The sequence below is a fragment of the Diceros bicornis genome, chromosome 35, assembly GCF_020826845.1.
Source record: "Diceros bicornis minor isolate mBicDic1 chromosome 35, mDicBic1.mat.cur, whole genome shotgun sequence".
In the NCBI taxonomy this organism is placed as follows: domain Eukaryota; kingdom Metazoa; phylum Chordata; class Mammalia; order Perissodactyla; family Rhinocerotidae; genus Diceros; species Diceros bicornis.
Window position 1 is genome coordinate 6549034 of NC_080774.1, and position 11220 is coordinate 6560253.

The 11220-nt window shown below is 45.4% G+C and overlaps 1 long non-coding RNA gene across 1 annotated transcript; it reads right to left on the minus strand.

Moving 5' to 3' along the window:
- Nucleotides 1–629: 629 nt before the first annotated feature.
- On the minus strand, nucleotides 630–3407 carry LOC131398108 (uncharacterized). The gene is made up of 2 exons (XR_009216832.1): nucleotides 3350–3407; nucleotides 630–3246 (listed from the first exon to the last, which is right to left on the minus strand). It is a non-coding gene; the product is annotated as an uncharacterized LOC131398108 (long non-coding RNA).
- Nucleotides 3408–11220: the final 7813 nt, after the last annotated feature.

The following is an 11220-nucleotide window of genomic DNA, read 5'->3' on the forward strand; positions in this document are numbered from 1 at the left end:
CAGTCTAACAGAAGAAATTAATTCAAATACGAAGAGAAATCACGCTTTGTTTCAGTATTTCGATGACTATTTTGGGTAGTTCATTTTCCAACCCCATAGACAGTTGACAGATACCACTAACCTGATCCCCCATTTCAGAGCTTCAAAGAGCCTTAGTTTCCCCAAAGACTTCCTGAGCAAAAGGACTACATGTGGGAAATCAATGAAAACAGGAATGAGAAGAGAAACAAAGTTAAAAATTAGTTGCTTTTTGTTCTTGTCATTGGGGACTTTTGGTCTTCTAAACATTCCTTGAGTTCCTCCACATGAGTTTTTAATATCAATCTAGCCAAAAAAAAACAAAAAAGGCCTATAAATATCAGGACACGGAGCGCCTCAGTCTCTCTCCCCTTCCCGCTGCTCACTACGCTCAGCGCTCGGCCGCCCTCCCCTCCGCACGGGCACCAGCAGGTCCGCCCACCGCAGCGGCTGGGCTCCGCCAGCTGGTGCTTCTCAGCTTCGCTCGTGGCTCCGCTGCCACCCTAGAAAGGCCTTCCCTGACCGCTATCTATGCTGCCCCCACCCCCACCCACCCCACCACTCTAAATCATCACCCTAGTTTATTTTCTTCATAGCACTTAATCACTATCTCAAACTACATTATTTATTTGTTTACTTGCTTATCATCTGTCTCCTCCACCAGAAGTAAACTCCTTGAGAGTAGGCCCCTTGTCTGTCTTATTCAGTGGTATCCCCAGCACCGAGCACAGTGCCTGGCATGCAGGAGGTGTTCAATAAATACTCATCAAATGAACGAAGAAAGAAAAGAAGGATAGATTAACACAGACAGTCATGCCTGAAAAGGAATTGACATAATCCTCAATGAAGGAGTTTCAAGGACTCCCACACATTATTGCCTAAAATTACAGAAACAGAGACTAATTATTATCAGTGACCCCTCCTACCATCCACGTCTCCTATGGCCTCCCCCAGCTAGTAAGGAGCTCCACACGTTACAGAAGGAGCCTGAGAGGGCAACTCTGGATGGAGGAAAGTTCCAACTTTGCTTGCTTCTTCCTCCCTGCTATTTACATTCAGCTATTTCCAAAAAAATTCAAGTTAAAAATATGTGATGTAGCCACTATAAAATTAAGTCTGACTAACAGAGATACAGTGATTAGCAGAATCCACAAAATTAAAAAAAAGATCAAGAAAAGTTCAAGGGCATGTATGTCTGCCAATGATTTCTGATAGACCAAGTGAATGGAATTTATGAGTCACCTACAATCTAAAATGAAATTTAATGCCATCTAGGAAGGGGTGGATATTTGTGGGTATTTTAAGGACATATGGGTAAAGTGGGTTCAGAAATAATGGGATACATGGAAAGACATGCAGGGGCTGAATCAAGTGGTAACCTCAGAAATACCAGAACACTATCTTAGTGGGAGCTGTCCGTTTCCAAATGCACTAACCAGTATGCTTGAATCAAGAGGAGGAAGGGCGTGAGCCCCCACAGACAGAGTATCTGGGCAGCTTTCAGATGAAGTGTAGACAGAAGGTGACTCAGGAGGCTGGGCAGTGACCACGGTTTCCTGTGCAGTATTTCAACCAGCGAGGTGCCGTGCCAGAACCCCAGGAAACGCACACCCACAACTGGGAGCTCACAGCCCGTCCTGGGCACACAGAGAGACTCCAGATTCAGAAGTCAAGTGTGGAACACACTTGGCATGAATCAAAAAAATCAACCTTACATATGCCTCTTTGAAAAGAACGTTCTGCTGGGGCTTGCTGTAAAAATTTCTTGGGTCAATGTAGGTATTTACAGGGTTTCCTTCCTAGTGGCACTTATGGGTTTTAAGATTTTTAACTCTTAGCAAAACGCTTTATATAACTGATATTTTGAGATGGTTTCTCTCCTTCGTGTGTACTCTCTGGTGGATGCAGAGGCTGGTGCTCTGACTGAAGGCCTTCCCACACTCATCACACTTAAAAGGTTTCTCCCCAGTGTGCACTCTCTGATGGATGCAGAGGCTTGAGCTCTGGCTGAAGGCCTTCCCACACCCACAACATCTGTAGGGCTTCTCCCCCGTGTGCACTCTCTGATGGATGCAGAGGCTCGAGCTCTGGCTGAAGGCCTTCCCACATTCGTAACATTTATAGGGTTTCTCTCCTGTGTGGACTCTTTGATGCATGCAGAGGCTGGAAGTGTGCCTGAAGGCCTTCCCGCACTCTTCACATTTAAAAGGTTTCTCTCCGGTGTGGACTCTCTGATGCATGCAAAGGTTTGAACTATTACTAAAGCCCCTCCCACACTCACTACAGACATAGGGTTTCTCACCTGTATGAACTCTCATGTGAATCTGAAGATGTGAGCTCCAATTGAAGGCTTTGCCACACTCATAACACTTATAGGGCTTTTCCACGGTGTGGATTTTCTTGTGTCTATTAAGTTTTGTTGTAGTACTAAAATCCTTACCACAATCATCACATTTATAGACTTTCTCTCCTGTGTGGTCTCTCCAATGAATATGAAGTTCTGATATATGAAAGAAACCCTTATCACACTTGTCACATTTATGGGGCTTCTCAGCAGTGTGAATTTTCTGATGCATAAAAAGATCTGCTCTCTCAGAGAAAAATTCCCTACACATGGGGCACTTGTAGATCATTTTTCCTATTTGGTATCGTGATTTAGAGGAGAAAATTTCCTTACAACTACTACAGTTACAGGACTGCTATTTCATAAAGTCTCTTATTTGGCCATTTTAGCAGTTTATCTCAGGCTTGCTCTAATCCATAGGTTTAAGGTCGGCCTAAGCTTTTCCCTGCCTGTCTTTCTATGGAAGGTTTCTTCCTGCATAGTGTTCCTCACTCAGTATTATTATTGATTATAAAGTGACATTTACTCCCACATGAATTCTGTAACTCATTAACACAGAACTTTCTTTTAGATCCTGAGTTGTCAACATTCCAAGGGGCTCCCAAGGTGCAAACCTTTGTGTTTTTAAGCCCCTGGAATCTTCCTCTTGTAAAGTAATCTCGTGCCTCTCACTTCTAGGAAAAGCGCTGCACAGCGTCCCCTGCAGCGGAGGGTGAGACACCGCGTGTCGGTCCCGGTCCCCTGTAGCCGCCCCTGGGAGAGTCAGTGTGGCATTCTGTCTCCTGCACATCAGACAGGAGCCTCCCCAGGAAGCACGCTCCTTGGGTTCCAGGTGGTCACTCCCTCCTTCTGAGGATTCCCGACACAGGTGTCACTCCAGGCTCCTGCAACAGAAACAGAGATACACTGAAAATGCCTCTTTGTCCAGAAAAAAATTGCTATTGCTTCCATAATTAATTTCAGATAAATGCGAGAGCAGTAACAGACCTTTTCGGATCTTGAGGAAGAAGCTCCCTTATCTTCAGTGAGATGTCTCTCTTGGATTTGCAGGTCTGAAGAAGAGAACGTGTAGAGATCACGCTCCTGTTCATAGCCCAAGTCTACAATCCAACTATAACCACTTATTGTAATTATCTGAACAACATCAAGGGAACATTACTGAAAAAGAAAAGACATCCTCAGAAGACCTACACCTGAGTATGAGAAGCAGATCCACTTTGAACTTCAGAAGGGACAATGTTGCTGCTTTTAGAGCTAAAACATCATATTTGAGTAGCCTTCCAATCTGCACAAAGAATAAATATATGACATATTGGTATCCAACGTCATTCCCTTGCTTAACTGTCCTCAATGGTTTCCTGAAGAACTTAAAATAAAATCCAAAACCTTAACCTAAAACCCAAGGTCCTGCACGACCTTGCCTCCACTCTCCCCGACCTCACTGTGCTTTGTTCCAGTTCCCAAACCCTCCAAGGCAATGCTTGCCTCAGGGCCTTTGCACATACTGTTCCCTGTGCCTGAAACGTTCTACCACCCTGTGTGTGACTTGTATGTGAGCCGCCCCCACGCCCCCACCTAAAGAAGGCCCCTGGCTAAGACTCTATTTTAATCTCTTATTTGATTCCTGCGAAGCACAAAGAACTAATAATTATCTTACTGTTCCTTGGTTTTTGATCTGTCTCCTGTACTAGGAGGTAGACACCACAAGGGAGGAACTGTGTGTGTTGCTCACTGCTATATTCTGGCAAAGGGGAGGCGTTCAATGAATGTTTGTTGAAAGCATCTCAAGAGAACTTCCTGACAGCCTCTCTCCCCCACAGACACACCCTGCTTCATCTGATAGAGAGATAAAGGTACATCTCTCAGTGCCTCATCCCCAGGCTTCTGACAGCCAACACAGGACAAAATATACAACAAACAGAATGAGGAGGAAACAGAAGAAAATAAATCCCAAAATAGTCAACCTGAAATCTTTTGAGGTTTAGGACCATGTCTTAGCAATCTCTTCATCTCTTGTATTCCATATTCAGTAAGTGATACTTCAATTAATTAATTAAATTAAATTAACAGATCTTAAAATAACACTTTCAATAATACACTCCATACAAAGATAGGGTACGTGGGTGATTGAGAAGATTTAACATTAAAATGGCAAAATAAATTGGACTGCTTCCAGGAGGAAGTGTTAGAATAATGAAATTCAACTAGATAACCAAAATTTCAGCAAAAATAGAGTCAATAGAAATAGAATTTTCAGTAGAAAAATTATATATGCATCTTTCCTTTGACCTAGTAATCACACTTCTAGAGCTCTATCCCAAGATTTATTAGCAAAACAGGAAATGACTGATGTCCCAGCTTATTCATGGGGGCAGTGTTTGTCTCAGCAAAACTGCAGGCAACCGAAGGCCCGTCCACAGGGGACCTGAATCAACCATGGCACCCCCTCACAATGAAATACTGCTTCGCCGTTTAAGAAAGGAGTGAGGAAGAGCATTATGCACTCATATGGAGTGAACCTAAGTAGTACAGTTTAGTCAAAAAGAGCCAGGCATAGAATAGTACACAAACTCTGCTATCTCTTGTGCAAAACAGGAAGGGAATATGAATGTATTTATATATTTGTTTACATGATGTATAAAAATAAACACGGACAAAGACAATACAAACTGAATTTAAACAGTTATCTAGGGGGAGGAAGGCAAAAAAGATGAAGTAAAACTTCTCTGAGGGTACCTTGCTATGTAGTTTTGACTTTGAAAACATAAATATTTATATATTCAAAAAATTAAAGAAAAAAGAAAAACAATCCCTAAAATTTTAAAACAAAATGAAGAGAATGAATGTTAACTTTCAAGTTGGTGACATATCCACAAATGACTTTTGAGTACAATATACTGATGGCACAATCTTAGAGGGACATACTCTGTTGACAAATAAAGCTGCAAAGAAATCAAACTTCTTTCAATAGTTTGTTAGTTATAACAACACTGGTGTTTTTATAAAGTAGGATAATGCAAATAAGTCATTATGTTAATGTTGTTAGGAACCAAAATTCAATGCAAGAGAAATGAGATACAAATATAAAATCAAAGTTAAGGAAAAAAATCCTATGACATAAAATTTGACTTAGAAATACCAGTTTGAATTCATGTTTTTTTTTTTTTAGCTCTATCCACCGAAAAGGCCTGGAAACAATGACAACTGAGATCAATGGTCCCTTCCCACCAAATGGCACAGGGATCCTTGGAGAAGGGCTGAGGCCAGAGCAGCACTTTATAAAATGAGCCTAGGACATCTTGCTATGCCAGAACACAAGAGAGTCACGCCAAAGGAACACAGACGCCAGTTTATGAACAGACTGCCATCAGCCAAAAATGGGACAACTGAGCATCAAAAGGAATAATGAAAGCAACCTACTGAAGCACATTAAATATACAAAACCCCATGAGTTCACGATGATTACGGGGGCGGGGGGAGGAGTGCAGAGAGAAAGAGGGACAGAGGCAGAGGGGCAGGGAGACTCAAGGCAAGGGACAAATCTGGAGGTAACTAGGACACTAACTTTTCACCTTTAAAAGGGAAGAATGAAGCATCCATCCTTTCTTTCCTCTATGAACTATGTTTCAAGATAATACAACAACCCAGCTACTAAATGTGTACCCCTAACGAAATACCTGATTCAGGCCATGATAAGAAAAGGGTGAAAACAGTAGACCACAGGCTGATCAGGAACTTGACACCGCAAGGCTCTGGCTGTCCTCACCTGAACCCACACATCAATCTCAGCAAAGCTCAACGAGGAACAACCAGACCCAGTGCCTGCCGATGTGATGCAACAGGAAACGCACAGCATCACCTGGAAACATTCTTGCCCAAGACTGAAGCAGAATCTAATCAAGAGCTCATGTTTATTTGAAGGAACTAGGAGGGACAGAGGAACCACCAAGACGCAAGCAGAAAAAGATCAGAACGTGAGCCAGTCCACAGGACAACTGCCCGTTTTTGCAACAAGTAAATGGCGTGGAAAAAGGTGAAGTGGGTGCTACTCTAGACCAAAGAGACTTGAGACATAACAACCAGATGTCACATGAGGACCTTCTTTGGAAGATGAGTCAAAGAAGCCGGCTGCTAAAAGGAGAAAACACGATGAGGGACTGGGTATCAGATTAGATGACAAATACCGTGAACTGTTAGGTGTGACGATGCCGCTGCAGTTATGTCAACACACGTCTGTATTTTCAGATACGTGAACTGAAGTCTGCAGGAATGAAACGACATGGGGTTTGAGACGTGTCTTAAAACACCTCAGCAAAAAAATAAAAAGGAAAAATAAAGCAAATGTGGCAAAATTGTTGTTAACTGCTGAATCTAGATGATGGATAAATGATGAATGAAATATTCTACCTTTGTGTATGTTTGAAACTTTTCATGATAAAAAAATTGGTTAATGTTGAGAAGACATTCTTTTCCTGCTCCTCGTGCAATGACGAACTGATCCCAGAACCAGGCACGCTGGACAGAGGTGAAACTGAATCAAACAAATACAATCCCCCAAATGGCTGTGGCTCCCCAACCAATCCTGAGCACATGAGAACGTGTGCCCCGAAGATGGCACTGGAGAGCAGAGAGGTGACAGCTGCAGGGCAGTGACAGGCAGAGGACAGAGGAAGCAGTGCTGTGCTCTGCTCCCCGCTCCTCACAGGCTAACCGACCCCGGGTGGCTCTCTCAGCACCCTCACTGGTAAATGAAGCAGTAAGGGGCAGGGCATCCATCCAGACCAGCCTCAGGGGGGCGGACTCTGCTCAGAAGGGCGGTCACTCAACACCAACCCAGTGACATGAAATTCCTACGTGGTCCCACACGAACTCCCGCCAGTCTCTCTGGAGGAGGAATCAGCACTGTCACTCCTTCCAGGTAAAATGCTCAGACTCATCTGTAGGTCTTACCGCACTGGTGGTGGCGGTGGGGGGGCGGGGGGAAGGGGGTAAGCTACATTCTGCAGGAAATAGGAAAACAAGACAAAGCAAAAGAAACTCCAGCAAATTTGCCGTGTGACCAACCAAAGAATACCAGAAGGACAAACAACACAAAGGGCCCCACTGGGGACTCTCCTAAAACAGCACCTGCCCCAGTGCTTCCATACACAGAAAGGAGACAGATGTCAAGGGAGCAGAGAGGAGCCACAGACCCCACAGATCCCCAACACACGATGTTCCCAAGATCCTCTCATTTAAGACATGTCTCATCCAATGTCCCTTAAGGGCTTTCAAGGGGATAGCCCATACGACTGCGAGACCGCCGGTCTGACCAGAGGAGGATGGAGCCCGGCACTGAGGGCACCTGTGGCCACCAAGGGCAGCCTTCAGTCTCTCCACGGGAGGCCTCAGGGGCAGCCCCAGCAGTCTACACCTTCAACCCACACTTGAGGAGAACTTCTCAAACAGGAAAGTTAGAGTTCAGCTGAGATTGAGAGAAAAAAACCTTAAATTTAGCCCATCTGCCTCAAATCCCCAACTTCCATGAAAAAGAGCCTTCCCTCCCTTCTTGTGGCTTGTCCACTGGACTCTTTGCCTCATCTAAACTTTGTGACGCCAAAGAACATCTGAATCAGCCCTGCCTCCCAGGACAGTCAAAATTGAGGGATCAGCAAATAAATAACTGATGCTGAAACGCAGGGAAGTCAAGAAATGAGTCCTAAATACAAGGAAGCTGTGTCCTGAGAGAACAAAAGCTCTGGGCCTGGGCCAGGGCCAGAGCCACCGGAGACGAGGACGCAGGATTCAGAGGGGCAGAAGACAGGGCTGCCCTCAGACAGCGGCCCAGGCCAAGTGCTCCCGTTCTAGGCACAGAGGCACCAACACGGTCACTGGGAGGTGACACTATGACTCAGCTGTGGCCCAGGCTACCGCAGCAGCCTCGATTTTCCGTGTAGGCAGATGCTCACAGGAGAGGAGCCCACTTGGTCATGCCTGCAGGGGGCAAGGTCAAGAGCAGCTACAGAGCGAGGACACAGATCTCCTCCCCAAACTTCAGCCTGAGTCTACTGCAGAACTTGAAGACGACAGCCCCTCTGCCTGGGGAAGAAGCTCCGATGCTGTGCTGGGGAAGGAGGACGGAATGTGGATTCTGAAACACGATTATTTAAACATACTTTCATATGTGCCATTTAGATATTACTCTCTTTTACACAGCTAACCAAAAAATACGATTTTGCTTGGGGGAAAAAAGGTACGCTAGTTTTTCATGGATTTCTTGTTACAGTGATCCTACAGTTGCAACTGGTTTGCACCTGTAAAGAAGGACTCGGTCTCCACAGGGCAAGTGCTGGAGAATGAAGGAGCCGACGAGTGTGACACACTGCGAGACAGTGTCTCACACGGTCCTGGGTGCTGGACAATGGCAGGCGTAAGTGCCGCCATGAGAGCAATGCCAACCATTCAACACGGGGGTGGAGGTCGGGAAACTGCGACCGACGTTTCAGAAAGCTGACTCTGCTCTGGATTATACTCGCTACAGGCTGATATGAAATCAAGACTAATCACCCTGGTCCAGCAGGAGAGAAACATCCAGCCACACTCCTAAAGCAATCAGCAGCCAAAAGCCTCGAGGTCAGACTCTGCACACACGCGTCAGCCAGCTGCTGCTGAGCAGGGCGGCCGAGCGCCTCATCTGCACTCTTCTGAACAAGACTACAGAGAACTACACAAGAACTACACAGGCACCTGGACCCGCAACCGTCACCAGGGACTGAAGGAGAGAAAACCGCCCCAGAGCAACTAAGACCTGACAGCCAGACCTGTGAAGAAACAGGCTTGCAGACGGCATGCTAGTGGAGCGGGGACCAGTTCCGGGGAAAGGCAGGACCATGTTTTGTTGGCACCTGACGACAGAGAGAGGAGGGGGCAGGTGAGGCAGAAGGTCTGGCGTGGAGACAGGACAGCGATGCCTTTCCAAAGACGGGGGAATGTAAGACGAAGGGCAGATGCTGCATGGATGAAGTTCAACCAAAAGAATGGAAAGGGAACGCAACGGATTTAAAAATATTCCCACTTAGTCTTGGAACATCAGGCAAGTATGTCACCTAACACTATTTTCCATCTGTTTTCTTTTTATATCATCAGGATAATGTAGATGTCCTGGCCTATCACACACAAAACATGTTTTATATGCTATTAGTCAGTCAAAATATGAAGGAGCAGGCTTTGGAAACTCAAGGATAGACATTTGTATTATGTATTTATCTCCTTTTAGAAATGTTGGCTGCACAAGAGCTCACATTACTGGTGAGACCGCTAACACCCAATATGTGACATGGAGTCGCCCACGAAACCTAAGGCAAGTTTATAAAACTGGCTTCTCATGCGAACACAAACGTAGAGGGTACATGAAACAACAACAACAGAAAGCAGATGGGTTTTAAACCTGGGTGATGGGTACACAGGGGTACATTTTTACATTTCCTCTACTTTTGAGTTTATTTGAAATTTTCCCTAACAAAAAGAAAGAAAACCAATAAGCCTTTGCTTACCAGATCCCTGTAATGAAGATCTTAAGCCATAAGAAAGATATACAACAGCATTCTAAATTAGAGCTACCTAAACTGTGCCTCCATTGACAGCACTAACCATGCAAACCCAGGCACGTCACTACACAGGGACAGCAAGAACGTTAACTTACAAGCTTGCTGGCAATTTATCTACCTTGAGTGAAACTCGATCATCCTTTGGCCAAAACACCCTGTTCGTCCCGCTTTCTGACTCCGCTAATCTGCCTGAACCTTTCCTTTGCTCCCACAGGACCTCGAGCCTTCTTTTAATCTCTTTTAATCCCACTAGTCAGATCCTGTCTGTCTTTACTCCCTGGTGTCCTTCTCTGGCTGATTCTGCGGCCCTGCCCTCCACTCACTCTCTCCGCCCCTCCCCTCCGCCATCACCATTTCCATGGTCATCCCTTGGCTTTGTCATCACCAATTACTGCACCACCATCTCCAAAATCTGTTCAAGTAACCCATCTTCTGACCACTTCGTGCTTCCTCCCCTTCTAGCTAACGGATTCCAGCAATTCTTCGCCCGCAGACTCACGACCATTAACTTATCATTTGTTCTCTGTCATCCTGTTCGGTCCTCTTCCGTCCATTACAAGAACGTCTATCTTGCATTCACTGTCAACTCTCTTGTGTCTTTCTCCCTCTGTCACACTGTCTTAGTAACACCCCAGCCTTAATTTAACCCAAGTCTCCACCTACCCACACAGGCACCCGAGCAGCTGCATAATGCCAGGCTTTATTAACTCACGAGCTTTATTAACTCACGATCACAAATCTCAAACGGGCTCCAGGCCCCCCTAGATTCTTCTGAGAATGTTCAGTACACACACTGTTCCAATATTTTAAATTACTACTTCATACTTCTCTTTTCTCCTCAAATCTTCTACAGTCCCTTCACCTCCCTCCCTTGTGGGCTGATACCCTGCCCAGACAATTTATTAAGAAAACAGAAGCAATCATTTGGCCATCTCCTCTCTCTCCCTCAGTAATCTATCCCCTCAGCTATCAGCATCTACGCCCACGCCTCTGCCACCCTGCTGCTCCTCTCCCTCCTCCTCCAGGTAAGTGCCCTGCTCCTCCCCAGGGCCAGCCCCTCCACCTGGGCCCAGTCAGCATTTCCTGTGACCTTCTCAAAATCAAATCCTGCAACGACACTTTCTTTGTCTTCATCAGTTTTGTCTATCTATAGGTCCATTCCCATACAAATGTGTTCTAGCATCTCCCTTCCTGAAACAAACTTCTTCGGATCCCATTGTCCCACCCCAGCTCTCAGCCAAAATATCTGCTCCCCTTCACAGCAAAACTTCT